Source organism: Nicotiana attenuata, unplaced genomic scaffold (assembly GCF_001879085.1).
Source record: "Nicotiana attenuata strain UT unplaced genomic scaffold, NIATTr2, whole genome shotgun sequence".
Taxonomy (NCBI): Eukaryota; Viridiplantae; Streptophyta; class Magnoliopsida; order Solanales; family Solanaceae; genus Nicotiana; species Nicotiana attenuata.
Genome location: NW_017673347.1, coordinates 60944 through 72020, shown reverse-complemented (window position 1 = coordinate 72020; position 11077 = coordinate 60944). Strand labels below are relative to the sequence as shown.

The following is an 11077-nucleotide window of genomic DNA, read 5'->3' as shown; positions in this document are numbered from 1 at the left end:
ATTCAATCTCGAACGGATAAAAGGGTAGGTTCAAGGCGAGCTAAAATTGAACAAAGGTCCGGAAAAAATAGGTACGAGCCTTACATGGGACCAGCAGGAAGAGACTCATGTTCAAAACAGGAAAACCCAAGGTACGATCATAGATCAAGAGATAGAGAGTCAGGTTCATCATCAAGGTTCAGAAAAGAAGGAAACACGCGAGAGACGCGAGATGATGACAAAAGCTCGAAGGCAAAGATCGGCGATTACAGTTTTAATGTTAGCACATCCGAGTTGGTGGCTGTTTTAAGGAGCATGGGAGACAAGGTACACTGGCCAAAAGAAATGAGATCAAACACGAACAGGCAAAATCCTAATTTTTCATTCAATGCTTGATCAAGATAAAAACGAGGTAAATTACAATAATTTAACTTAGGATTGGAGAAATGAAATTGTCAATTTTTTATTGGCCAAAAATGGAAGAAGACGCGGACAATTTTGTGGCAAAATGTGACAAGTGCCAAAGATATGGTAACAACATGCATCGACCAGCCGAATTATTACATCCGGTCATTGCACCATGGCCTTTTATGAAGTGGGGGATGGATATCGTAGGTCCACTACCACAAGCCAAAGGCAAGGTAAGATTTTTATTAGTGCTCACTGACTATTTTACTAAGTGGGTAGAAGCGGGAGCTTTCAAACAGGTACGAGAAAAAGAGGTCAGAGACTTCATCTGGCGGAACATCATATGCCGATTCGGGGTACCGAAGGAAATGGTATGTGATAACGGCCCACAATTTATAGGTGCACAAATCACAGAATTTTTCCAAAGTTGGCGAATTAGAAGGATTACTTCAACTCCTTACCATCCAGTGGGTAATGGACAAGCTGAATCAACAAATAAAGTCATTATCAACAACTTGAAGAAAAGACCGGAAGAATCTAAAGGCAATTGGCCAGAGATACTACCTGGAGTCTTATGGGCTTATCGAACAATAGCAAAAACAAGTACGGGAAAAACACCGTTTTCACTTGTATACGGAGCTGAATCCTTAATTCCAGTCGAGACAGGAGAACCAAGTACGATATATACACAAGCTACTGAGGAATCGAACGAAGAAGAGATGCGAGTAAACCTGGATTTACTTGAAGAAATGAGGGAAACTCCATTAATAAGGATGGCAGCACAAAAACAAGTTATGGAGCGGTATTACAATCGGAAAGCTCGTCTCAAATACTTCAAGATTGGGGACTACGTGCTCAAGAAAGTTTTCCAATCTACTAGGGCAGCCAATGCAGGAAAGTTAAGTCCAACTCTGGAAGGACCTTATAAGATTCATGGTATCGCAGGAAAAGGAGCATACAAGCTTGAAACATTGGATGGCAAGATTCTACCTTCAAATTGGAATGTTGTTCATCTAAAGAGATACTACTTCTAAGGAAAGGAAATACCCACGGGCAGGTATCCTCACTAACGATTTTTCATTTTGAATTATTAAAATTTTACTAACAATTTTAGATGATAGGCAAAAAGCTAGCCCGCACTAAATGATAAATTACGACCTGAAAGACACGTGGAAAGAACATAATTCCCGGTCTAGGGTTACAATTATTCTGATGGAAATTTAAATGGCTTAAGCAGTCTTCATCTAAAATCGTACCTCCAAGTCCTGTATGTTTTTCCTTTTCAGGAAAAGGACCGCATGGAAGAAATAATCAAGTGCTCGAAATTTCATACTTCAAAGCTCAAACACTTGGGGGACTATATAATATACATATGATATATGTATAAGGAAGGAAAAGAAGACTTAAAACAATTAAATTTCAAGTCAAGCCTAAAAGTCTACTCATCAAATATCAAGTTCAGAGCAAAGTCACGAGCCAATAAACAAGCTTGATCAAAAAACCTGTGAAGAGTACACTCGTGGATATAGATTTCAAAACCTTACGATGTTTAGGTTAAAGCAGTATTTAGCCATGGGTCATAAAGAAACCCTTGGATTTTCTTTCTTTTTTGCAAATCTATTGTAAAGAAAACAGTTACGGAAGAGTAATAGAAGATATTTAAATACTTGTAAGATGTTATTTAAACTTGACAAAGTTCGAATGAAAACTTTATCAAAGTTATTTCAAGAAACATGTGTGTTCCTATTTCTTTTTTCGTATATTTACACTATTATGAAGTTGAGACGTCTTCTTCATTAAGTGTCGTATATAAAAGGGACCTCTTTTATAAATTCATGTTTGATTCAAAGATCCATGAAGTTAATAAAGCATTTCTAAAAATGCAAAAAGTCAAAAGGGTAAGACAAAAACCCACGAATTAAAAAGCAAGACCTTGGACATATAAAAAAACAAGGCAAAAAGAGTAAAACAGAAACTCGAGAGAATTGAGTTGAAACTGAAACTTTATAATATTAAGTTTAAACTAAGTATGAACTTAGTCATAAACTGATTGTCATTTTTACAAAAAGCCCCGAAAAGACCTGGGACTTGCTATCACCAAAAACATAACCCCCAAAACGGAACCAGGGGTAGTACCACATATTCCGCCAAAAAGAAAAAAAAGTCAAACTTCATAAGTAAACTTTCACTGTGGAGCAGAAGAAGAGTTTAAAACGGCATCATCAGCAACAGAAGGCTCGATTTGGTCTGAAGGAGCTGGGACATCCACCGCACCAGGATTGGCTTCAACGTGCTCGGGAGTATCGGCCATGGGAGAAGAAAAACTTTGGCCTTGCTGAGTTTTCTCAATGGTTTCTTTTATCTTAGCTAACTCAGCATTCAAGTTAAAACCCTCTTGGCTAGCTTCCATAAGGGTATCATGGCACGTGTTCAAAATAGCCCAACTCATTTCAACAGCAGCTTTGTCCTCAAGAGCCTCGTAGTCTCTTACCCATTGATCAATTTCACTCTTGAGCTCCTCCTTCTAAGCCAAAGCAGCATCATAAGAAGATTGCAAAGGGGCAAGTGAACTCTCCAAAAACTTAACCTTGTCAGAAGAAACTCGGAGATCTTCTTGCGCCTGCATGAGTGTTTGAACAAGCTCACCAGCATAAACTTCTTTCTCATTTAGCAAAGCTTTAAGGCCTCTGATCTCTTAAGTAGCTTTGGAGAGTTGTTCAGCAAAAGAAGATTCAATGAGATTCTTATCCTTGCCCGCTTGATTCGAAAAAGCTTTTTCAACTGCCAATTCCGATGCCATGACTCTCAACTGCTGCTCTAAGGTACATTTGCTTTCTTCTTAAACTTCCATCTCAAGCTGAAGACTTTCATATTGCTCTTTCCAATTGTCTGCCTCAATTTGGTAGTCATGCATTAATTGCTCTGTATGGGAAACCCTTTTCATCATCTCCGTACCGATGAGATTGATCTAAAAAGAGGGGTAAGAATCTTAGTAAAAGGAGAATGTATAAAGCATGAAAAGAAATTAATACCTTTAGTGATAACTGCACGATATCATTCATCCAAGTCAAAGAACTATGACTTTCTAGTTTGGACTTCTCAACCGGACCAATCAAGGGTTTCAACCATACGTCAGCCGACCTAACTTTTTCAAAAGACTACCATCGCCAGGGACTTCAATGGTAATATGGTTCATCACTCTACTTCCACTTGAAGAACCAACTTCAGTGCGAGAAATATTAGTAGTGGGGACTGTCGAGGAAGTCATAATAGCTTGAGGCGGGTAGAGACAGCAGCAGTAGAAACAAGTAAAGAGCATTCCACTAAGACAGACACGGGGAAGGAGGCAAGAGGTACTTCATCAGACACCAAATCAAAACTTTCACTATCAAACCCACGTGAAAAAGTTGTTCATCAGAGTCACGAGCTGCCATAGGAGTATTATCGTCAGAACTCACTAAGGTGGCTTTAACAGGCTCGGTCACGGGAACAGAACGGGGAGGAGTACTTCATCATCTGAAATAACGCGCCTTCTAACTCGCGGCCTTTTAACCAAGGAACTCCCATCCCGTTCCTCTTCCTCTTCAGAATCTTAGGATTTGTCAGCTTTCCTTTTCAATGAAGAACTCAGGATTATCTCCTGATCTATTGCCAAAGAAAGTCTGGAAGCTGCGATCGATTTAGCACTTACACCACGAATAGGAAACCCTGATAAAAAGAAGAGTCAAATACATTCTAAATGAAGAATGAAAGAAAATGGAAAAAAAAAGAGGTAAAGTATTTACCATGAGTTTTAACCTTCCAACCAAACCTGATTGAAAGGTATTTCCAAGATCTAACCTCCATCAGAGCAACAGTCAACAATTTCTCTACCCAACCACGAAAATTGGGAATCTCTTCAACAGTTCCCATGGTTGCTGAAAAAAGAGAAAGTTAAACAGTCACGGGAAAAACAAACCCTTTCAAAACAAAAAAGGGGGAAAAAGAGAAGAGAGAAAGTTGTAAAAGTAAACTTACATGCAAAATTCCACTTTTCAGGGAATGGTACATTTTATTCACTTACTAACCCTACAGTAGGAGCAACAACAAATTTGGCATACCAGCCACGGTCCTTGTCATCCTCAGGGCTGACTAAAACCCTCTTACTCCTCGCCACCAAAGTAAAGATTCCATGTCTGAACAGCTTAGGGGAGTAGAGGTGGATCAGATGAAAAAAGGTAAAATGCAATTTAGCCAAGTTAGCTAAGTACCTTAGACAAGCAACAGCCTTCCACACAATGGAGCCAATTTGTCCAAAACAAACATTGAAAAAACAACAGAACTCGATGATAACAGGATCAATGGGGGGTCTAAAATCCAGTGTAAAGGGATATGTATACACGAAAGAAAAGCCAGTCATGTAGGATGTGATCCTTTGATTTGCATTAGGAATAACGATTGGGAAGTCAAATTTCCAATGGCAATCTCTACGGACAACAGAGATTAAACCTTCAGTAATCTGAGAAGGGTAAACATCAGCACGATCAAGAGAAGACATAGAAGAAACCTGATTCCTAATCGATTCTTTATCAGTGTAAAAAGAAAGTTCAGAGGGGACAATTTCGTCTACTGTTGGTTCACGAACTGGTTCATTAGAATCCCTACTTCTGGTGGAAGATCTATGTGGAAGAGAACCCCTAGTTCTAGAAGAAGAAGGAGGAGTGGAACTAGGTAAAGATGAAGGCGAACCTCGAATGGACGTTGATCCTAAACTACGTAACCTACCTCCTCTCCTGCTCCTAGTTGGGGCAAGAGGATGTTCATCTACAATATGAACTTTATGAGGATCAGGGTTCGAAGAAGACATAGCTATACGGAGAAGAAAGGAAGATTGAATACGTCAAAGATGGAAAACTTTTTTATGAAAGAAGAAACAAAGGATATATTTATACTCAGAAGCAACCAAGGTAGTGATGGAAACGTCATAATGAAAACTGTCACTTCGTGATTGATGTAGCCGCAAAAAGCCTTAAAAGACGTCGAAGAGTTGCAGCCCAATCAAAAGGCGCTACATTCCACGAGCATTAAATGTAAGTGACATGCGAAGCGTCAGTTTTGGAGAAGGTATAATGGCGGCAAAAATTCCCGCTTTAATGAGATCCACTTCCCAAATATTCAATTGTTGAATAAATGGCATGTGGGGGGACTATCTGTATTGGGAAAAATCAAGTTAACATATTGAATTAATTATGTCATGATATGTCAAGACACGTGGATCAATAAAAGAATGACAGCTGGCAAAGGATAGCTGAAGAGACACGAGCTTTAACAGGCACGGGCAGAGATTCAAGAAAACAGGAAGGAACGAGTACTCAGACCTCCTGGTAATTTGAAGAGGCAATAAAGGAATTAACCTAGATAGCAAAAAGTATAGATACGTATTATCCGTAATTAATGAGCATCAATGAAGGAAAACGTTATAGAATCTTCACGAAACAGTTACGATTGCCAATTATAACGTTACATTAAATGTCATTATTTGCTCATAATGACTCTATTATGAGAGGAAAGAAACGTATTACTTAGAGATAGCTATAAAAGGAGAGAAATAACATTTGTAAGGACACAGTATATTATTGGAATACACTGATTTACTTTGCTTTCTTTTACTCAGCTATCGTTTAAATCAATTCTTCTTATTTGTTCCAAATTTGATTATCAGTAACCCGAGTTCTTCTAAAATTTAGCTTTGACCGAAATTTCTATTTTCTGGTTAAACAACTATTAAGTACATTAATTGGTCTGCCGTATGAAGAATTCTTTTTTATGGAAGAAATGTGTAGTAGTAATTCATGACATTTTTAACCTAGATATATGTTGAACTAGATATGAGATCCTATAAGTAAGATATTTTTGGTTGGAATGGGGAATGATTCCTTTAGCTTGACTTAATAATCATACTTTATTTTGATATAATTCGTAGGCAATGGAATTAATTAATACACATTAAGAAACAAAAAGATATAGTATACCTGCCAGTGTCTATATCATGCATGTAATGGAAGACTCCAGTTTCTTAGTTCTGAAAAGTTAATATACCTAACATGTAATGAATCATTTGTGGCCAAATCGCTATCATGTAATGGAAGACTCCAGTGTCAATATCATGTATTAACATAATGAATACCAGAAGTTAGTTCTTCACTGCTATCCGAATTATCTGCATTTCTTCTTGTGTATGTTAATGACATGATTTAACTAATTAGAGGTACGTACGTCTAGTGAAACCTAAATAAACCAGCAGAATATGCAACTGCAATATTATGTATGGTTTGCAAATCCATAATTAAATAAATTCCAATTATTACGTATTTAAATATTTTGTCTTTTTTTTCTTTTCCTTTTTGTGAGGAGAAATTAAAGAAGAGATCAAGAACAAACATGAAGGAACAAAAGCCATATGATCATCGTTGTCATGAAACAACTAGCTTGTCCCATTCGTATAATTAATCTTATCCATGGTTTCTATGTATGTGGAAGATAGTCAAACAGCCTATCATTCTTGATTTGCAATTCTTTTTTATACTATTAAATGTTATCTTTCCCTACCTGTTTCGAGTTGGATTCCCATCTAAATCTTCCACGTACCATATTTGTCTCACGCAACACTTTAGGATCTGTCTCTACTGATCAATGGGTTTTACTGTTGTCTTCTTCTTTTAGGTTTTGAGCTACTTTTCATTTTTTTTTTTCATTTTTTTTTTGTTTGGTTGGGGGGAGGGGGGGTCAATGCAGGGGTGGACCTACGCTACGGGGTGGGGGGTCACGGGCACCCGTTGACCTCGGTAAAAATATTGTATATATATTCTATATATATAAGTTAATACAGGGAGGACCCCTATAAATATATTGTGCGGCACCCTTAATCACAAAGACTGGCTAAAAGAGTTGGTTTGTTGGAGCAGCTGCCTTCTTCAAGACTTGGGTTCGAAACTTAGGTCCAACACATCAGTTCTTTCTTCTAAACCCAAAACAAATTTCATCCTTCACCATCACACGTTTCTTTCTTCAGGGATCAAGCAGCTGTCGAATCTTTTTATGGGTAAGATTTTGAAAACTATACTTGGAATTCTCCATCTTGTTTCCACTTTTCTAATGGTAAATTTCAGTTTCGAATTTAGGGTTTAAAAAACTCCCTTTTAAAATACGATTAAGAAGGGGCTTAACTAGAAGGTTTTGCTTGCCTCTTATTTGCGTCTTGTTCTCACTTTTGGCTATTCTATTTTGATTGAATCTCTGAATTTTCTGTAATTTTTCTTGATTTTGTTGAGGCTAGTAAAGCCTTTGATTTAGGCCCCAAAAATTTTAAGGCCCCAAAAGGTGTACTTCTTTTAGTTTTTGAATTCATTGTTTGAGCGGACTTAACCTAGTTGGTGTGTTAATTTTTTATCTTAATAAATTAATGTCGTAGGTATTTGAAGATTTGTGCTAATGCTATTTGAAATATTATTTCAGTGAAGTGGATGATGTGAGACCAAATTGTATTTGGATTTCAAGGATATCTTTCAGAAATGTAAGTGATTCTTCTATCTTTAATAAAATAATAATAATATAGTTATGACTTATAATAAAATAAGGAGTGTGATTAATCATATTAAAAATATTTTTTTGCTTGGCATTGTTGCTTTGTAGGAAGTTCTCTTGATGTGAATTGAGATGGACATATTTTTGACGAGGTTTAATTCTCCTCAACCAAGTTCTAGTTTTAGAGACAATTCCTCCCATCTTGTAGAAGAGTTTGATGTGAAATCACTTAATACCGACCCCGAAGAGAGAATACCTATTGATAGATATAACCCTAGAATACGGTATGAAGTGAGAAGACACTACATCCAAAGAGGGCCCTCCAACCAGATCACAAATTTCCTAAAACTTTATTTGGGAAGAAAATGCGCCAATTTAGTTCGGGTTGGTTTAAAGGTTCGTATTCTAGATGGTTAGAGTATAGTGTGAAGAAAGATGTCGCATTTTGTTTATGTTGTTATTTATTCAAAAATGATTACGTTAATGGAAGCACAGGTGACTCTTTCACAAAAATCGGCTTTAAAGCTTAGAATAAAGCAACCGAAAGATTTGATCTACATGTTGGTGAAGTAAGTAATCTCCACCATAAGTGCTTCAACAATATGTTAGCCTTGTCAAATCAATCTCAATCAATTCAAGCTGCTTTTGAAAAGCAATCCGATCAATAAAAAACTGAATATCGAATTCGTTTAAATGCCTCAATTGATGTTGCAAGGTTTCTCTTGGACTTTGGGGTGATTGAATGTGAAGGTGATGTTAATGATAGGTTGCAAGCAGAAGCTTTTTCTAGTAAAAGTAAAGCATTTGAATTTGTTTTCTTGCTTCACTTAATGTTGAAAGTGTTGATAATGTCAAACGAGTTGAGCAAAGCATTACAGAAGAAAGATCAAGATATTGTCAATGCCATGGTATTTCTTGATATCACAAAGGAAAGGTTGCAAGAAATGAGAGATAAAGGATGGGAACCATTGATGGATAAAGTATATTTATTTTGTGCAAAACATGATATTTTGGTGCCCAAGATGGAAGAATTCTATATTCCTGGAAAGTCGAAGCGTAGGCCTTCTAGTGTTACTTATTCACATCACTTACGTGTTGAGCTTTTTTATGCCGTGATTGATTTGCAACTTCTGGAGCTTAATAGTCGTTTTGATGTTGTGAGTAGTAACCTGCTTCTTGGTATGGCTAGCTTGAATCCGGCTAACTCATTTGCTAATTTGATAAGGAAAGAATAATGACATTGGCCAAGCATTATCCCGATGAGTTTGGTGAATTGAAGCTTCGAGATCTTAGTCGCCAACTTGACACTTTCATATGGCATATGCAACATGGTGACCCTAGGTTCTCTGATTTGAAAGGAATTGGTGATTTAGCGAAAGCATTGGTTGAGACAAATCTTGTGGAGACTTATTCACTTGTTCATTTGCTTGTGAAGTTGACTTTAATTTTACCTGTCGCAACTGCGACGGTGGAAAGAGCATTCTCATCTATGAAGTACATCAAAGATGAATTGCGTAGTAGTATTGGTGATGTATTTTTAAATGATTGTTTAGTTTGTTACTTTGAGAAGGAAGTGTTTGTAAATATAAGCAATTATGCTATTATTGACCGTTTTCAAAATATAAAAACGCGTCGAGTTCAACTATGAGTGGACAATATACTTTTGTTATATTAGTATCAAGTTAATGGTATTTGATAATATTGATGTTTTTATTTTGATGATAAATTATCATAGTCATTTCAAAGAGTTACACCCGAACTTTATTGTTGGTGATTGGCAAACTAAAAACAATGGTGCCCCCGTAAGGCTTAAATCTTGGGTCCGCCTCTGGGTCAATGGAGGAGGAATATAATAGATCATAGAAATCTATATTATATTAAAAGGAGAATAGTTTGGCATAATATTAAGCCAAGTGGCATATTCAGAACGAGCCACTTGGCACTATTAGATAATCTATTTGTTAGATTCTATTTCTACTAATTTTTTAAAGAAATTATTAATTGACATTCTTTTAATAATGTCCAATACGATTTTTTAGATAATTAATCATGGTAAGATATCAAAGATAAATCTAGGGATGAGACGCGCTAAAAAGGGGGAAAAAAGGGAGAACTTAAATTTAGTATTAGAATAATCATGAGTTTTGGAGCTTTGTGAATATAAGCAATATCTTGATTTATAGTCTTAGTACCGTAAACACAATCGTTTTTTTTAACTTTTTAAATTTAATATTGAGATTAAAACTGTATATTACAACGTGTTATTTAAAATATTTGCAGTTCAAATATTACCATATAAGGAATAAAATTATATGACAAAGAATATGCATAATTTCCTTCAAAGTGAGGAAATCAAAGATGCACGACAGGGATGATCAAGAAATATAGTTGGAAAGTGAATAATCATGCAATAATCACGAGGCATATTTGAAAAAGAATAATGTGACCAAGAGTCATTCCAAAATAAAAAACAATCAAGCTTTGAATTTATTCAAAAGTTCTCTTCCAAAGGAAAGGTCTTTAATGATTGAAGACACCCTTAACGATAGACTATAGACCCTAATAAAAAGTCCGCTACTATATAAATACTATCAAGAATACTACAATATTTTTGGAATATAACCCTATAATACATTATAACTTCAACCTTTAAAGTATACATCATATAGAAAAAAAATTAGGTTGAAGCCATTACTTCCTTCAAAGAAATGTATACGAAAACTGACATCATCAATGATATACCCGATACAAAGATGCTATGGAATATAAAGGTTCGTGTCGTGTGATTATGGAATATGGATGGTTCCAGATCGCGAAAAGACAGATAATCTATTTTAATTGGAGATATTACTGCAGATGAGAAGGTATTTATATCATACTGCTCGATTCATTTTCTGGAGTTTATGCAGTGAGAAGCATGTTATGTTTTTACAACATAAATGCATATTCTGCTTCATGATAATTTTCTGATAATGAGGTTGTGGAAATCAAGTGGCAAAGCAACTCAAGATAATAACAATGTTATACCTAGACCAAAATTGGAGGAGACTGATTCACGGCCTTTGCTGTTTAATTTAATGAGGTAGTCCATCTATATTTACAATCATATAAAGTATTGGATAGTATT

At 36.1% G+C, this 11077-nt stretch overlaps 1 long non-coding RNA gene across 1 annotated transcript; it reads left to right on the top strand.

Annotated features, from left to right (window-relative positions):
* Positions 1–7301: 7301 nt before the first annotated feature.
* LOC109216110 lies at positions 7302–9534 on the top strand. Its single transcript, XR_002066451.1, has 3 exons — positions 7302–7468; positions 7882–7939; positions 8059–9534. It is a non-coding gene; the product is annotated as an uncharacterized LOC109216110 (long non-coding RNA).
* The last annotated feature ends 1543 nt before the right edge of the window (positions 9535–11077 follow it).